Here is an 18,992-nt window from a genome sequence, read left to right as displayed (position 1 = left end):
AAGTTTTGTTTTGTTTTTTTTTTTAATATAATCACATAAGCAGAGGATGAAAGGAGTAGGCTTAACCTTGTGTGTGAGCCAGCAGCACCTTTTTATTTACTAAGAAATCTTTCTTAATCACTGACTCACTTCAGATTGCCATCCAGCTAAAGAGTAACAGATATGTTGCTGGCAAACCCTCCAGGCACTGTAGAGTTCTTTGTGAAAAGCACATTGGAACAGCAGCTCACATTTCTAGCCTACACTCACTATCTGATTTTCATTCTGTCAAATCCATCCAGAGACGCACTGCCTGCAATCCCCTTTGGAAAGGTATAGAAATAGAACTTATGTCATGGCAGGCAGGGGAGAGGGTGTAATTAGACTACATGGCTTTGGGTTGAACCTGAAATCCAGCTTGGAGGTGAACTCTGGGGAGAAGGAACATGATGGCTACAGGTCTGGGGAGAACTGGGCCAGATAAAAGGTTGCTAGTGAAAGCAATGGGTACAAAATGACGGGAAACAGGAAAGCCTGTCTGCCAACGAGTTGGGCTGAAACAAACAAGAGAAATATCATGATTTCATTTTGTACCATTACTTTTAATGTCAATGACATGGCAGGTGTTTTCCAATTGAGAAACAATTGGAGGCACCAACAAAGCAGAAAATGCCATTTAAGCATGACAACAAACTTAACTAGGAAACAAACAGCCCTCTCCTGTTTGGAAGAATTCTCATTTTCTCATTTGAATATTTCCCACCTCTCCCAATACAAAATTCAATTTCAAGAATAAGGGTGATAAAGCATTGGTCTTGGTAATCAATTTGATTCTGAAATGAGAAACAAAAACTAGGTGAATGTATTAAAATATGTTAATCTGTGTGTTTGCATAATAGCATAATGTCTTTTTAATGTACTTAGGCAAACTGCAAACAATCAGCATTAAGAGCAGATCATAAATGCTGTTCATCCACATGTCCAGTGCAGATAATTTACATTCAGTCATTAGGCTTCTTGGAGTGCCTTTGTAATGAGGCAGGGACCAGGACCATTCATCTAGGAAGCCATTCGAAGAAGCCCTTTGACTGCATTGATCAGCTTTCCAGAGCCTAAAGCAGTGCCCAAGAAGTCAGACTTGGATTCCAAAGTCCTTCACTCCCCAGCCCAGGGCGCAGTGAATCCACAGAAGAGTCCTTCCAAACGCTACTGCCTGGCAAAGGTCACTCACAAAGTCCATCAGCTCCATGGAGCAGATGTGGAGATTTCCAAGTGGGCTGGCAGAATAACATGGATAACACCATTCCTCTATGTCATCTAGGTAAAATATGATTTTCTTAATGGAGGAAGGCATGATATTGATAATTGAATCAACTTTTCATAATGAAACTGTCCTAGAGCCAGGAGTGCCATGAATCATTCATACTCACTGGCTTGAGGCACACAGTGAAAAATAGCAGCCACTATTATAGGTTTTCTTTAGCCAAAGTTAGTTCTCTCAGCCATTCGATTTCATTTGTCAGCAGTGACTTTATCCATCATGTAAAGTGCTGGGGAAATGGAGAAAGTCCAGCAAGTCCCACTTTTTGATGAGGTGACCCCTACAGGTATCTGTCTGTCCCAGCAGGCTCCGTGATAGGAAACAGCTCCCCAAGGGGCAGATGGCCAAAAGAGAGGATTGTCCCTGGAGAAGACACCTCCAGATGAGGCCTGGTGGCCATTGGTCAAGCACTCTGTTATCCTGGCTGCTGGGATGTGGCCAGGACACTGGAGTTGACAGTCAATCCAAGTAGAAGAAAGGTGATCCGAGCTTTTAACACTACTCCAGAGGGAGGGGCTGCCTTGAAATCTCACCTTTGACAGGACAACCGAGAATCACTCCCTTGATCTGTAAAGGGAGGGGCTTGACATAGATGGCCAATGAGCCGCCTTCCAGCTCCAGAGTCATTCTCAACTCAACTCAGGATGGATCTCCTTGCTAAATTCTACATTTGCACAGATCATGAGTCTCCACCCCCAGAGACAGCTGAGGAGAATGCAGGGTGTCCGACTGTCCTACGAAGCACCCTGCAGTTTGGAAGTGCTATTTTTTAAAATATGTCAGTTCTAAGTTAGCCTGTGTGTTTCATCCCTGGAGTGGACTAAATAAGTGTGCAATTGATTTTAATTTAATATTCATGGTGCATTATGGCTGCCAGGGAACAAGAGTTGTTTAAAGGGAGGATGCATGAGCTAAGCTGAAGCTTAGCCTGAGAGTAACTGCTGGGGCTGCTAGGTCTTTTGGAATATCAACGAGACTCAGGATGAACGAGCCCTTCCGATTTTATGGAAAGGGAAAGAGGAAAGGAAGAAGGAGGGAAGGGAGAAGGACAAGAAGAGAGGGAGGAGAAAAGGAAGAGCCTCTCCAAGTAACCTCACAAAACTTCCCCACAAAGGTCTCACTGGCACTGAGAAACTAAGCAGGATCCATTGTTTGCCCAAAGCTCCCTGTTTGACTGAATCCCTGTCCATAATGAGGACCCAGAAAGCATCATCATTCAGGAAAGGAGCTCCAGAGCCTTTGGCCTTTCTCACACACTGAGGGAAGGAGAGGGAAGGGGCCGAGGGAGCTAAACTGGACAGTAGATGAGACTGGTTTGATGGAAGAAGCTCTAGATTGGAGAGAACCGAGCTTGAGCCTCAACTTAGACATGGTCCCTCAGTCTCTCAGAACCTTATCCTTATCATCTCTAGAAATAAATATAGCCACGCCTACTCTCTTCTTCATGGTGTTTTGTGGAAAGAGTCACCCCGGAAACCTTCAAATCCTAGAGAAATGAGCCCTTGCCATTTAGTCAGAGAAGGAGATTCTCAAGTCCTCACTAGGAGCCTATTGGCACTTACTTTATACAATCAATAGTGGGTTTTGAGTTCTAAACCTGCCTCCCCCCAAGCCCCCATATGTATGTATGTATACAAATATCTACAGTCATATATATTAAATATATGCATTTATATGTATGTGTACTATATATATTTATACATGTTCACATGTATGTAGTTATTGTACATGTATTTATCTGATTTGTTCATGTATATTTACTACATGTATGAACCATACAATAAGTGCATATATAAATAGATGTGGAGAGAGGGAGAGCCAGAGGTGGAAAGAGAAAGCAACCAAAGGGAAAGCTCCTGATTGCAGGGAGAGAGCCTTTAAAGCACAAAACAAGCCCAGATCCTTGGTGGAAAGTTTGAAAATGCCAGCCATTTAATGTGGGCACAAACAGCCCTCTCTACAGCTCTGGAAGTCTCCGGGGCGCCATTGGGGTGACAGTCTGCTACCACAATGGTTCATCACTCTGGTGGCAATTAAAGAAGCCCCAGTGGTGAGTGATGTTGCTCAGGAAGATTTCCATATCATTTCTAATGAAGACCTTCGGCGAGGGGGAGGGTGGAGAGAGTGTCCTGTGTGGTCCCTTTGGCTTTTGCAAGGACAGCTGACCGAGTGGCACAAAGGGGCCGGAGGGGGCTAAGAATCGCCCTCTTTTTAGGCTGTTTATCCCTCCCTGACAAGGACACGTGAACGTGGGTCTGGAGGAAGCATGGGGTGCTCATCCTGAGTCTCACTATCCATGAAAGCCAAAACGGAAGGGCGCAGCTCAGGGGAAAGAGGCGTCGGAGGGCTCCCCACTTAGAGGCAAAGAGGATTTGACCGCGGGGGCTTCATCCTGCATGCCAAGGCAAAAAAGGAACCACCGCACAGCCTTCGGTCCTTGGGTATGGCAGTTGTTCATGAACAGTCCTTGCAGCGTGCCCACCAGAGAAGTAATGAGAGCTTAGGAGCCAGCAGCAGTTGCAGGAGAGAAGCGATTCCATGAAGAGAGGGATCGGGGCCTCCAAATCAAAATGGAAAATGCTGGCATGGTCAGTAACTTCAATGCCAACATTAGGTATACGGGAAGAGAGGGACAAAGTGCATGGGGCCAAATGCTTCAGGAATAAACGAAGGCTGCATCGGCAACCAGTGGGGCTAGTCCAGCCACACAGATGCCGGAGGGGGAACCAATTGTAACTCCTACCTTCTGTCTTAGAATCAATACTAAGTATTGGTCCTAAGGCAGAGGAGTAGCAAGAGTTAGGCAAATGGGGTTAAGTGACATGCCCAGGGTCAAACATCCAGGAAGTGCCCAAGGCCAAATTCAACCTAGAATTCCAGTCACCATCAGATGGAGCAGTCACGCTTTCAGGAGCCCTGGGCACCCAGCAGCCTAAGGGCCAAACCACTACATATCTGGGGGATTCAAAAAAATGTCATGAAAGTAACCCCGAAAGCACGCAATCCAACTATCTTGGAGATTCTCCCTAAGGCTGGTACTAGCGCCAAGGTGCCACCATTTCCAGTGATAGAGACTTGAGTGCGAGTCCACTGGGGCGCTTGACAATGGCCTCATCCATCATTCAAGCTTCCTTCCCACGAATCAGGCCTGAGCCCTCAGCCTTGCAATCCACGGGGAGCTCTGGGTCCCCACCCAGGCTGCCGGGACAGCGAGAAATATTGACTAAGCTCTGGGAGAGCGTCAACAGTCACTTCCAAATCGGCCCCAATGAAGGTGTCTCTCTCTCTGCTTTGTGTTTTTGTGTCCCTGCTTTTAAGTGAGTCCCTTGAACAACTTGTTTTCCATGATAAGATGCTCTCAGTGGGGAGGACCCGGCGGTTCTGCTGGCTGCAAGATCAAGGGGGGCCGAGGCTTTGTCACAGACTTGCCTTTTCTTCCCCAATTCCGCTGTTTTTAATGGCATCAAAGTAATAGCCCTTTTGTGAATGCCGAAAGGAAAACATGGATGCCTGATCTGGGAAGCAGCTATTTTAAATGGCAGACAGCTTTGTGCCAGTGAATGGCTGGCGTGCACAAAAGCTCGGGACGATGCAAGTTCGACGCTGATTCAGGACGAGCAGCCTCGCAATAGCAGGGCAGCTGCAAGAGAGCAGAACTCTGGACCTGCTGGAGCGCCCTGTTCCCACGGGCCATTCAGAGATGGGCCGCACTGCTTCGAGTTAAGGAGCTGATGGCAAGTAAAGGATTAACCCGTTCCTGGCCCACAGTGGAATGGGCCAGGGGAGCCATTCTGCCGCGGGCGTTTGGCCTTGGACAGGACATCAGCAAAGAGCAGTGGAGAGGCAGGACGCCCATTACTCCCTCTCCTGAGGTTCCTGCCTCCTCTGTCACCCCCCAAGAGAAGGTGTCAAAGACTAGAGATGAGGGCAGCCTCAGAAGGTGAGGCCAGCCATCGGGGCAGCAGCAGAGCTGGCCTTCCTGCCTTGGCCATGCCCAGCCCTCTGATGATTGCTATCAATTTCTCAGGGACGTGTAGAACGTAGATCTGGAGGGACTCACTGAGGCTTTCTTGTCCAGCCCTTCATGACGCAGATGTGGGAACTCAGGCCCAGAGAAGGGTACAGGTCCCACAGGTCACTGGGCCAGCACCAGGGCTCGAGTTCGAGTCTTTCATCTCCCAAGTCAGGACTTGGTACTCTATGCCTCCAGTCAGGGAACCTGACCCTGTTTCTGCCCATCTTCTACCTGAAGTCTTTTTCAACACTCGATGCCTCAGTCTTCTTTCTTAGCAAAAGATAGTGCTTCAGTCAAACATGCTATGGGCCTGGGACCTCTCCAGTCACTATTATTTTTCATCTTTCTTCCTTGCTACAAAAAGGCTTTTGTGTCCTCCTCACCTGGTATACCGGGAGACTCCCCTCCCCAAAAATCCTGGACTGAGAACCAAAACAGTCTCGTGAAGAAGCCGAGGGGATGGGTACTTCTAAAAAAGGATTTCTACGATGGGGGTCACCTAGAGGATCGAGTTCTGGACCTGACCTCAGATCTCGGTTCCTCTCTCAGCTTCATTGCTTCCTGGGTGTGTGATTCCAGCCCTCGGAGCATCAATCTCAACACCTGTGAAATGGGAGACGATAATAATGCCTATTGGATTTCCCTTACGGGCCCTTTGTAAATCTGAAGGGGATTCTGGAAGGCCAGATAGTAATAAACGTAGGCTCTGCCATATATCAAGTCCCAGACCCAAATGTACTTCTACATCCCAAACACTCACGGCCACGATCCATCCATTTTGGTTCTCTGATGCACCTAGTCAAGTTGGCTCTTGGCTTTCAGGGAAGGCCTGCAGTGAAGAAGTACAACTGGACTTCCACCTGATACCTTCCTGTTCCCCATCCCCCCTGCTGCATCTCCAGGCGCCACACCGTCTCTGCCGGGTGTCCTAGCCATTGTCCTGGCATGGTTTCCAGCGAGAGAGAAAAGTCATTGGATCTGGACTCCAAATCCCCAATTAATTTCAATGGGAGTTGAGAGGCTACATTGGACAGGGGGATCAAGGGGAGAGACTCTCTTCTCATTTCCCAGGGCATTTTCCTGCTGTAGCTGGATCATTGTTCCAGGGAGGAGGCATCAAGTTGGACTGAAACAGAGGTCTCCGGGGTTGCTTTGCATCCTCTTCATTTTCAAATGCTAATCAGAGAACAGAATTAGATTTGGCATTATCTTTCTCCTTCCTTGATATTGTTATTGTGTATTGTGGGCTTGCCGGGTTTTAAGAGGCTCCTTCTTGTTTGCCCCAATTAGCAAATCTCATTGGAGGAGGGAGGACTAAGGTTGGGTGTTGATTTCAGCAGCATCCTGGACCAGATTTTTCTGGAGAAAGAAAACTATTAGGAAACTTAGTCATTTTGTAATAAAATTCTGTTAGTAACTACTTGGTGAGATTGCTTCAGAACCAAAGCTTTGAAGCCTGTCACAGGTCTTAAAAATAAAATTGCTTGAGTAGCTGAGGAGAACTGTATTAAAATGCAAATTTCCAGCTGTTAATATTTCTTCAAAAACCAATAATCCCTCAAGGCCACCAATATGTCATAATACTTAATGGAAAAATATCCCTTAGGCAGAGTGGCCTTTCTAAGTTGACTTTTGATTAAACTTAAAATACTATATAGCAAAAAACTTAAAATCAAAAAGGGACATAAATATGGAGCCCAACGAAAATGTCATCTGCTTGGCAACCGGATGGGAGGAAGAAGGGAGAAGGAACACATTTAATGGGGCTAATTTAGGAACGATTTTTCTAGCTTTCTGGAAGATTAGCCAAAGACATGATTGGTCATGGGAAGGAAGGCCCACCTGCCGTCCCAACAACTGAGTGGACCCTTGATCTAGAATGAGAACCTTCAGAGGTCATAATCTAGTCCAAGGCCCTCAGTTTACAGATAAGAACACTGAGGTCTAGACAAAGGAAGAGGCATGTCTAAGGTCCCCTGTGGACCAACAGAGGTAGGATTTGAATTCAGAGCCTTTGATTCCAATCCAGTGCATCATGGGTCTTTACTCAGTAACTGGGAGAAAGAAATCTCTGAGCCAAGGATGTTCTTCTGAAAAAAGGAACCAGTGACTGACCTGGGAATTAGCTAGAGAATTGCCTCTTTCTAAACTTATTGAGCAGCCGGGGCTGCCCCTCACTCTCTCCATGTCCTGCTAGGCCACAGACTCCAGTCCACGCCTTCCTCCTGGAACCTCTCACTTCTCTCAAAGTTAGCCTCAAACAGGACCTACTACATGAGACTTTGCTCATCACCCTCACACTGCCCTCACCTCCGGCCCCCGTTTGAAGGAAATATTTTGCAGTTATTTTTATAGGATGCATGCAGAGAGGCAAAGGGTCATGGTAAATAGTGAACGACCCTCAAAGCTAGGAAGACTCCTTTCTGGCGCATACAGGCTACCCGACTTCGTCATTTCTGTTCACATGTGCCCAACTCATCATGTCACCATTTGGGGTTTTCTTGGCAAAGATACTGGTGAGGTCTGCCATGTCCTTCTCCAGCTTTGACTGATGAGGAAACTGAGGCAGAAAGAGTTAAGTCACCAGCCAAAGTTCACACAGCTAGTATCAGAGGCTAGATTTGAACTCGTCTCCCAGACTTCAGGACCAGAGCTCTATCCTCTGGGCCACCTAGCTGCCCTGATGACAACGACAAGGTGAGATGTTTCAGGGAAGGCTCTCCCTGGCCTGCATTGCCAGAGGAAATTTCCTCACCCGGGATTTCCTTAGAATGTGATCCTCACGAGTGGAGGGACCCCCTTTCTTTCTTTGCATTTCTAGGGCTGAGCAAAGCGCCTGGCTCACGGGGGATGCTTACTAAGGGCAGCTGGGGGTGCCGGGAGAGAGCAGCCAGCAGACAAAGAAGAGTCTGTGGCCTTGGCCAAGTGCCCTGGCCTCCCTGAGCCTCAGTTCCTCATCTGGGAAATGGAAATAGAGCTCCTGCCCTCCGAGACAAAAGGAAAGGCTGTTTGTCAAGGACTTTGCCAACTAGATGAGTGCGAGCTGGGCTGCGTGATTCCCGAAAGGTGAGAGAAACTTCCTCTGAAAGGCAAAAGCGCAAGTTATTAATATTTATGATCAGCATGGGCAGCCGCTAGAGCCAGGTCATGCTGAGAGCATGCAGATGTCATCCCAGAAAGCCAGGATTACGGACTCACCGAGAAGCAAGAAAGGTAAGAGGCGGCTCGCTAATTAGCTAGCCAGAGGTTTCGGCTCCCAGGGTCCTCCTCTCCGACTTCAAAACAAAAAGGAGTCTCAGGGAACAGCACAGGCAAGCCTGCAGCTAGATGATACAGTGGCTAGAACGGCGGACCTGGAGTCGGGAAGCTCTGAGTTCAAATCCGTCCACAGAGGCTGGCAATGTGATCAGAAGTGCCACCACTTCCATTCTAGCTGCTTCCCTTTTCTTAACTCCAAAACTGAAATCAAGACCGGCAGGGCTCTGGGGAAGGCAAAACCCCAGCAGCTTCACGGTGGTGGCCAACCACCGGTACATGACACAAAGCCCACACGTTTCCGGGAATTGATTCTTTTTGGGCTCATCCTGTTGGAAATGCCCCATCCTGTAACTCAAAGGTCACTCCAGTCCTCTCCCCTCAGCTCTTCCTGCCTCAGTGCCCCACAGAAGCCAGCTTCATGGCCAGCATCCTTGGCTCGAAGAGGATCTCGACCTACTAGATAGAAAGACGTGGCTGGAAACCATGGAAATTGTTTCTAAAAAAATTTTAAAAATTAAAAAAAAAAAGAAAGAAAGAAAGATGTGGCTGCTCTGCTCCCGTTTGCTGGGGTACCACCACAGAAGGCTGGGGCTCTCTCTGCAGATCCCTGTCCAGGCACTGCCAGCCACTTCTGGCTCCTGCCATCCTCCTGGCAGTGGCAGAAACAGCCCCACCATCTGGTTTGCGGAGACTTAGATGGCCTGAGAGCACCGAGCACACACATCGCCCTGGGCCTGTGCTCAGTATCCAAGTATGTATAAATACGGGCTTGGGGAGCCACCCACTGATACGCCTCCATCTGACTATGGGTTGGTATCACTTAATGACCCAAACTCCATTCGCTTTTAGAAAGGGCGCATTGGCTAAGTGGGATGGCCAGAACACTGATGACTTCCCACCCCTCAACAGGACGTATGAAGTCCGAGGGAAAGTGGGCTCGAACTTAGAAATGCGCCTGGCAAAGGAGTGACTCAAAGCTCCTCCAGATGTCCCTGGCGGGTGTGCTGGAGCAGCCTCCTGGGCCGGTTTTGTTTGGGCTCGTTTTGTACAGCCACGACTTGAACCCAGTCCCTTCTTGGATGGGGAAGGAGCCGCTGCCCTCAGCCCTCTGGGTGACACTGCTAGGAAAATGACAGGAAGGCGGGAATCTGTCTGGACCTCCAAAGTCAGCAAGTCCCCTCACCAGGAAAGGAGGAAGGAGTTGGAAACTGAAGCCGAAGGGCTTTCCCCACCGGATGGCGATCCCTTCTCAGTGGCAGCTGTCCAGCCCCTCTACCACCTCTTGTTCAAGATCTCTGAGATTCAGCTGGCCTTGTACTAGGGAGCTGACCTGTCGTGAAGATAGGACTGACTCTCCTCTTGTCTATTTTCGCTCATCAAATCAAGAACTTAAAGTACCCCGAAGTACAGAGGTCACAAGTCCCTGTAACCCAAGCCCTTGTCCTGAGTGACTTCACTTCCGGGTCGTCCCTGGCTCTTCAGAGACACCAGAACCGCTAAAGACCTTGGCTCGCTCGCTCTCTCGCTCTCGCTTCCTTGGGATCCCTTCATTTGGTTTGATTCCATTGAGACGAATCCTCACCTGGTAAGGGGCTGAGGTTCCAGGCTGGTAAAGGCACCAAGTTTCGGAGGGGCCTGGCCTTTGGATTGGTATTCTGTTCATTCTGTTCATTCTGACCGAGCCCTTACACATAAAAAAGGTGCTTCAAGGTTGTATTTTCAATTCTGCATCATTTCCCCGATGACGTTGCCCTTCCTCTGCAGGCAAAGCTGGTCCACTAGAGGAGGCGTTTGTAGATTTTACTTCTGTCATACATATGGCTGAATAATCTGGATATGAAAAGGGCATTTCGGAAATTCTGGAATTTCCCACATATTGTGTATTGGGTCTGATACAGGTCAAGGGCTTCTACACCATTCCCTATTCCTAGTTCTCCATCCCCTCGTCTGCTTTGCCAAGGCTTCCCTCATCCAGAGGAGACCCATTGCCTAGCCTCTCCGGAGGCCAAAGCACTCTTTTCCTCACATTTTTCTAAACCCAAATGTTAGAGCTTCCCTTTGCTCCAGGGCACGGCGCATGTGGGCCCATGTGGGCCGGGCCGGTCATCTGTGAGCTAAGGGACTTCACAGCGCTCCAGGACAGGAAACTCCCAGCTTCCAAGTCAAGCTGGGAACTTGGAGAAGGGAGTGAGAGGGAGGGAGGGATCCCTGACCCACAGGCTCTACTTTCCATGGGAATGAGCTTGGCCCTCCATCTTCCAAGGATGTGTGACTGAATTAATTTGATGCTCCATTTGGGGAATGGAATAGATCCCTCCGCAAACTCCTCCAAGGCCATGATGGACGCCTGCTTTGAAGGTGATAATGGCATCAACCTTCAGGCGGCTGATCTGATCACCAGTTTATCCCATTGGAGTTGGGCTTCATAGGCTCACCACAGCCCTGCCTTGCCCCAGCCAGCAGGGCACAGACAGCTACGGAGGGAGATGGCCCTCATGGCCTCCGCCTTCCAAGTCTGGAGTGGCTCGGAGAGGGCCTCTTCCCAACACCTGAGGTTTTAGCTGCCTCATGGGAAAGATTTCTTTCTTCCTCTTTCTGTTCCTCTACTTTGCCGGGTAGCCTCACGCCTGCCAGGATTCTTTAGTCCTGAACTAATTGGCAAAAATCCTCCCGGGAAGACGGATTTCTGGCATTTTAATGTCTCCGAATATGCCTGTGATCTAGTCTCCAGAAGGGCTGTCGGACACAAGTGACTCATGTTCAGTTTGTCAAACAGTATAATTAATGGGAAACTCGATTGCAGGGTGAGATTTTGCCAAGGGCCTCCCAGTGTTCGTTTATTAGCATCTGTGTGGATTTCATTTCATTTGGGGGGAGGGATATTATTATTTGCTCAGAACATTTAATCTTTTAGACATTCGGGCTAGAATATCATTCTTTATTTCCAAAAGTGTTCTCTCGAAGATGCTCTTTCCTCAAAGTCATATTAAATGCTAGAGCTGGGCACTGATCTAATTCATTTAATTTGCTCCGTGTGTGTGTGTGTGTGTGTGTGTGTGTCCCTTCCAGCCCCACCCCCACCGTATTTTGTGCTCCCCCCCTTACAAAGAGATTAGCCTATAGATAAGCAGAATACACACGTTGGCAAAATTAAATGGAGTTTGGCCCTAGAAAGCCTCCAAACGCCCTCCCTTCATGAATGCTGAATCCTGCCAGAGCTGGGCGACGGCATGGTGACAATGGGGAAAAGGGAGAACAGTTCAAAGTTGGGAAACATCAAGAGGTTCAAAGACTTGGGTCTGACTGAAGATTAAGAAGTTTCTTTTGTCAGCAAGTTGGGCTGCATTGGGGGAAAAAATTAACTGGCTGATTGAAGGCTCTGACCCCCTCCATGCTCTCGTCCTCTCTCCCTCCTGCTCCCTCTCCTCCTTCTCGCTCCCTCTCCCTCCCAGGCTTCTGATCTTCTCTCTTCTCTTCTTTGGAGTCCACTCTTGCTTTGCTTCTTTGCCTTTTGTCTGCGGAAAAAGAATTCTTTTCATTTCATGAAGGTCTATTGAGCAGTCGCTGTCATTTCCATTAGGGTTGGGGGCTGCCCTTTTCAGGTGCCTCCCCGGGACAGGGTGGGGCCAGGTACAGGACATGCCAAGCATGCAGGTGAGCATTGCTGATTCAGTGAGGAGGGGCCTTACCAGCTAATGGGATCCCAGCCATCCAGGGCTCTTGGAACATGCCTCCTGGAAGACACTTCTTCATCCCCAATATTCAGGAAATACCAGTCCAGAAACCATTAACCCCTGATTTTCAATGACTAAAAATTCCGCTGGCTTCTCCTTGGGATCCCCCCCACTGTCCGACCTGCACAGCCAGGGGCCTCTTCATAGACTGCCTTTAGAACAAAATCATTTTAGCTTAAGAAGGTCGTTGGGGGAAATTCTCTATTCTTATTAACTTGTAGTTGAGCATAGTTCACTTTGAATCTAGGAGGCAAGGAGGCAGGCAGACAGGTAGGCAGGCTGGGGGCTCCGAGCTCATATGAGGAGGGCGGCAGAACCATTATTTCTTCTCTTTTACTTCCATGAAATAGGGTTGTTTAATCCAAGAAGGACACTTCAACCCCTAGAGACAGGCCAATGAAAACTGGTTTTTGTCATCCTGCCTCAGTTTCCCACAGAAAGACTCCACTGAAATTAGAGCAACCCAGGTACTACCAGGCAATGTTCTAGTCTTTCTAAACTGCTTCTGGGATGGAGCAAAGGCCCCAATATCTCTGATTCTAAAACCAGAGAATATGTAATTGGCCAAGTATGGCACTTTAATTTAGATATAGCAGAGAGAAGCTGGTAGATATTGGATCTTGCCTAAATATGATTTTATTCCAGATGATCCATCATGAGCAATGAATAACCCACTCTAGAATTCCTTTGGACTAATGTGACTGTGGAGCAAACATGATAAATCATTTCCCCCCCATGCTTGGGTCATTAAAGAAAAAAGTAAAATCATTGAACTACTGTTGCTTGAGATAATGTTGTAGTTTGCCATGAAGATCGAAGACTTTCTCCTTTTCCAGTGATGCTATTTCCCAAGACTTATACACCAGAAGGACACATAGAGAGTCTTTTTAATGCCCTTCTCTGAGCCCAGGGTGGCAATTGTTTTCAAATGTCCACCCCAACCCCGATTTCATCTTTGGCTAGAATATCTACTTTCTATCCATTAGTAGGATCTGGCTATTCAAGGACTACCCAAATCTTTCCCATTTTCTCTGTATATTAGGACTGATTTATTGCATCCTGAGGTTTAATCAAAGTCCCCCCCCAAAAAATTGCTTAATTTTTAAAGCCAAATTGCTTCTTACTACTTATTTGTTCCACAGTACAATTAATCAATGCCTTCAGTTCTTCCTTTTTTTTCCTGTGGAAATAAAGGAGTTGTTAGAACACAAAGGCTTAGAGTTTTTACAGTTGGTTGGCAAAGAGCCCCACTCCCAACACATGCACACACACACATGCAAACCCACAGACACTCAAGCTCACTTTTCAGGATCAGAGTTGACAGTTTCCCAGGCTGATTGACTTTGCAACCCAAGAAGAAAATGGTCAAGAGTCCAGAGGATTCACATCTGGATTCCATGTTATTTTTTGTGATGGCTGATTTAATTTTTTAATATTTTAATGTTTTAAAAAAGCATTTGAAATTCCTTGAAGGAATGAAAAATAGTGTGCTCAAGGAGAGTAGCCTCCCCCTACCCCAGTGCTAGCTAGACTGCTAATTTGTGCTATTCCCTGGCATTCACATTCCAGAACTCCCCGGTTTCAGTTTTCCTCTCAGGAAAATAAAGATAACAAATCCTCAGCTGCCTCCCAAAAATGGTGTAAGAATACAATGCGAAAATATCTGTGCAATAGCCCAGAGGGGGAAAGAAAGGGAAGGGAGGTAAACAAGCATTTATGAAGCTCTTATTCATGCAAGATGCTGTTCTAAGGTTTGGCGGTATAAATACAAGACAAAAGAAAGACAGTCCCTGTCCTCTAGGAGTTTCCATTTTAATAGGAGAAGGCAGCACACAAAATGGAACAGGAGAGAAGGGGAGCAAGACAGGGACAAAGGTACAGAGGATGGGATGTGGCTTTGAGGTGCCAAAGCCAAGAACGAGGCAGGGATAATAAATGGCAACCCCATCAATCCCTCCCCAAAATGGAAGCTCTTGAAGTAACTTTTTAAAAATGGAGAACAGGATGGGCCTTTCAATGGGAAATTCCATGTTGAGAAGGCCAGAGGAATGAGTAGCCGTTCCAGGGTGATGCGCATCCAGGCTCTGAAGGAACTTCTATAAGAAGAGAGCGTGGTATGGAAGCCCAGAAGCCAGGAACAAGCCTAGGAGGGAGAAGGCAAAAAAGAGTGGAAAAAGGCAAGACACATTCCATCTCCTGAAAAATTCCCCACAAGCCCCAGAGAGTGACATCGACGTAGGAGGTCCTGGGAGATGAGAGTAATACTATACTAGCTGGTTCCTTAACCACCAGGGTTGGCCATTGCTGACTTTATGTCATCATTTTTAGTAGTTTTCTGATACAAAAAGGATTGGGTGAGGATTCTAGAATCAAAGATTAAGAGCTGAAAGGAAGCTTAAAAAGCAATCAGTCCCAAATCTGGCCTGAGACACTTAACTTCCTAGCTGTGTGACTCCAGGCAAGTCACTTGACCCCAATTGCCCAGTATTTCTGCTCTTTTCTCTTAGATTTCCAAATAAAGAGCAACTCCCTTGTGTTATGGATGAGGAACCTGAAGGCCTAGAATGTTTAAGTGACTTTTTCAAGGTCCCGAAAGTCATAATTGTCAGAACTGGCGTTTGATACCAGGTCCTCAGGACCACCATCACTCACTGCTGTTCTCTCATACCTATCAAATGATGGATCATCAGTGAAAGGATTCTGTTTGGATAATGATGCTGAAAATATTTTGGAACTTTTTTCTTTATCCTTGGTTAGGTGTGACTCTGAAATTGGAGGTGGCAAAGGCAGAAAGGACATGCTGAGAAGCTGAAGACAATGGAAAGACGAAATCCATTTCACTGGGCAAAATAACCCTCTCGTTAAGACTTTCTATTGGTTCTCAGGAGGCCTGACCCAATTGTTCTAGAAAAAGAGTATAGGGATCCCATCAATCCCCGTACAGTTACTAAATATCAATTCTGTGCAGAACACCACAGGAACTAAGAGGGAAGAGATAATAAGAGAAACAATTGCTCCTCTCAAGGACCTTCTGTTCTATTGAGGAAAATCAGGACACAAAAACACGTAAGCCCCAACACACTTTTTCTAGAAAACTTTGAAAAGTGATGTAATATTTTGAAATAATCCAAATTATGAAAAATTCCAAAAGGGCACAAGGTAAAAGGAAGCCATGAGGATGGTCAGTTTATCCAAGTTTTCATTCAGCAATATTCCTTCTAAGTCTATATGCCAAAGAGATGGAAGAAAAGGGGAAGGACTCACATCTACAAAAGGACTTACTTACAGCAGCCCTCTTTATAGTGGCAAAGAATTGGAGATTGACAAGATGCCCATCAATCGGGCAATAGTGGAACAAGTCGTGGTATGATTGTGTTGAAATGCTACTGTGCTATAAGAAATCACAAGCAGGATTGTTTCAGAAAAATCTGGAAGATTTAGGTGAACTGATGGAAAGTGAAATCGGACAAACCAGAAGAATATTATACAGAGTAACAGCAGTATTATAATGATGATCTGCCATGAAAGACTCAGCTACTCTAATGAATACAATAATGCAAGAAAATCCCCAAGAACCATTATGAAGAACATCCAGAGGGAAAACGGAGCGAACACTGAAGTATGTTTCCTACTTTCTTCATTTTTATCTGCATATATTCACATGTAGAGTTAATATCACATTGCTGCCCTTCTCAGTGGGCCAGGGCGCAGGGCTAGAGGGAGGGAGAGAATTTGAAACTTAAATGTAAAAAACAAGAAGGATGTTAAACCTTAATTTTTTTAAACCCTCACCTTCCATCTTGGAGTCAATAGTGTGTATTGGCTCCAAGGCAGAAGAGTGGTAAGGGTAGGCAATGGGGGTCAAGTGACTTGCCCAGGGTCACACAGCTAGGAAGTGGCTGAGGTCAAATTTGAACCTAGGACCTCCCATCTCTTAAACCTTAATTTTTTAAAAATGGCTGGACCCTAAGCACTTAGGTTTTAATGAGACTTTTCAAGAGTTTTGTGGAAGGTAGCATTGGCTGTCACAAATGGATTTCGAGGGATCCGACTCAGTATAAGTATTGAAAAGGGTTTAATTCTTTTCATTTATGGAGGCCAGAATTGGAAACAACATGAAGTCATGACAAAAGTTAAGAAGGTGGAACTTCCATCCCCAGCAGTCAAGCCAGAATAATTCCCAGAAAGCTCCAGTGGAAGAAGCATTCAAGACACCTCCAACTCGCCCAAAAAAATACACCCAGAACATTCCCCAGACAATGGTTCCTCCTCTTTATTCATGCAGACCAAAGTACAAAAGCCATCACATTAAAGTCCAAGGATGATGAGCCTCTGCATCCGTCTTCTTCTGACCCTTTACTATCTGTGTGATCTTGGACAAGTTACTTCAGCTCTTGGGCCTCAATTTCTTCATAATCTTAACAAGTGGGTGGGACTAGGTGACTTCTGAGTGCCCTTCGGCTCAGAATCTATGATCCCATCAGCTAGAACTAGGAAACCAAATAGAATGATAGTGTGAAGCACATTCCTTTAGTTTAATTAAAGAACTGGCCAAGATGAAAAGACGTGGCCTCGGCATGGTGACATTCTTTATATCAGAGCTATACAATCAGTGTTTAAGTATTTAAACCGAGTCCTGCCCATTTTTAAGAGGAAATTCAAAACCTTACATCTTTAAACCAAAGTGTCTCTGGCATAATTTGGAATAAGATTGATGGAAATATTAAATCTCCGGGTGGAGGGTGTTAAGGTGAATAATATAGACTAGGCCCTTGACTTAATTAAGCTAGATTGATTTTATCATAAAATCTCCAGGGCAGTTCAATTACAAGCCAGGGATATGAAGCTTACGACAGTGGCCTAAGCAGTGGAGATTGATGATGATCTCCAGCAGCACACAAGGAAATTTAACTCAAAGCTCCCAAGTCCACTGGGAATGCCAAATAGAAATGGATGGCAAGTGGGGAAGAATATATCTTGAAAGAGAAATGTCCTTCCATAGCCAACAAAAATAAGGACATCCCTAACAGCAATTCCCCCTGATTAAGGGGCCAATATGGAGCCCTTGTGAGAAATCAGGTTTCCTGACATGGAAGCCAACTCCAGTGAGCCTGACCCAACTGCTTACTGAGGCTGATATGTAACCGCTCCCACAGAAAAGATCTATGGAGAACTCCCTTTATGCTTGAGGCATGGTATGTAGTACAGATGAAAGAAATAATTGTTGACTGACATTGACTGTCTGCTCTAAGGATTATGGGATGGTCCCTGTAGAGTTGGACCAGGACTCTTGGGTTCAAAGCCCATTCCAGATGGGTGTTATCTAGCCAACCAACTCATTTAACCTTTCAGAGCCTCAGTATTCTTATCAGAAGAAAGGGTGCCATTTTTATGACCCATCTTACAGATTTTCAGTGAAGAAAGGGCCTTGCAAACCTTACAGCTCTCTGTCAGAGCAGCTTTACAAGCCTATTAAGGTAGTACTTGGAAGTTTTCAAAGGATCTTCTTTACAACAGTAAGACCCTACAGTATAAGTGGCTTCTAAAGGACCAGTGGTGAGAAGATAAAAGCCTCTTGGGAAAATGCAATACCTACAACTTCTCTTTTCCTGGTCTACTCAGACCGAAAGGCACCCACTGATTATCTGTCAGGGCAGTACACTAGAATTTGAGGGGATTAGGACAGTGGCCTAAAGCAACAAAGATTGAAGATGATCTCTAGCAGCATTCAGAGAAATTTAAGCAGATTCTTCAAGCCAAATCACCAAAGGAATACTTGGAAGGGACAGAAGGAATACTCGTCTAGTCTAACCTAAAGACAAAGGAAGTCTCACCATAACATAAACAAGCCAGTCATTCATTCTCTGCCTGAAGACTTCCAAGGAGGGGACATCAAGCCCCCTCTAGAGGCAGGACCTTAAGCAACTAGACAGCTCCAGTTGTGACCAAGCCATAGAGCCTAGATCTATTTGCTTCTTCATAATGTCTCCTCACCACTCCTGGTTCTCATGCTGCCACCATATATACCTCAGTCCCTAATTCTCCTCCTCCTCCTCCCCACTGCACACAGTCTTTGCCCTCAGGGAGATTATGGGCATTACAGGACAAGCCATGTGCTACTGAATGGGTCCAGGCACCTCAGCTCTCTGACCCAGCCTGCATCTCCTGGAACTCCTAACATTCCCAGTAGGAACGACATCATTGCACACCCTTCCTTCCCTTCTGTAGCCCTTAATTAATCCAGGACTCCTGCTTCCTTTTCTCAGGGATTACCTCTTCCCATTATGCCCTTCTCCCCACACTGGAGGAGGGACAATTGGGATTTCACTTGATTCAAAAACCTAGTAGCATTTGGACACAATTACAAAATTGACAAGTTGCTCTCCTCAAGGAGCGTACATTCCAGAGGATGCTTTCTTCACAAACCCAGAATATATCTGGTAGCTACAGGGACAGAGTTGTGCCCCCTTTGCTGGCATTCTACACTGGAGCTCAGAGAGACCTGAGGAGGCATCATGCATGATGCCCGGGAACTCCTAAATGAATATTGGCGAGCTCTCTTCCCTCGCCACCAGTGTCGGCTTTCCAGTAGGAAGTTGTTAATCAGGAAAATACTCAGGCTCCTTCAACCCTCTCTCCACCTGTCACTACTTACTTCCTGCCTTGCAATGGCTACTCAGTAATC

This window comes from Gracilinanus agilis, chromosome 5 (assembly GCF_016433145.1).
Source record: "Gracilinanus agilis isolate LMUSP501 chromosome 5, AgileGrace, whole genome shotgun sequence".
Taxonomy (NCBI): domain Eukaryota; kingdom Metazoa; phylum Chordata; class Mammalia; order Didelphimorphia; family Didelphidae; genus Gracilinanus; species Gracilinanus agilis.
Note: the sequence above shows the minus strand (reverse complement) of the source record.